Below are 477 nucleotides of genomic sequence, written 5' to 3'. Positions count from 1 at the left end.
GCTGTTTGTTCACGGAGTAAAGATACAAGTACAGCAAATGATGTATAATAGTCGCGCACACATCGTTTTTGCGTCCATCTTGGGTCACGTAAAGATGATCGGAGTCGCTTATATTGTTCAAAATACTTCTTTTAGGGTCCCTATAAAAAATCACCTCAACCCGATATCAAGAGGAGCGTTTACGAATTATCTAACTTTGCTTCAAAATATAGGCTAAATTTTGAAGGAAAGTTGGATGATTCATAAACATCCTTCTTGATATCGGATTGAGGTGATTTTTTATAAAGACCCTAAAAGAAGTATTTTGAACAAAATGCGCGGCTCCGATCATCTTTGCGGGATCCGAGAGAGGCACAAAAGTGATCTGTGCACAATTGTTGTGCATCATTTGTTGTACCAGTGGCAACATTCTCATTCATGGGAAGTGATAACCCCGTTCCGCAACGGAAAAAATGCCATTATTTTTTAAGAAGAAAA

This window comes from Rhododendron vialii, chromosome 2a (assembly GCF_030253575.1).
Source record: "Rhododendron vialii isolate Sample 1 chromosome 2a, ASM3025357v1".
NCBI lineage: Eukaryota > Viridiplantae > Streptophyta > Magnoliopsida > Ericales > Ericaceae > Rhododendron > Rhododendron vialii.
This window is presented reverse-complemented; position numbering follows the sequence as displayed.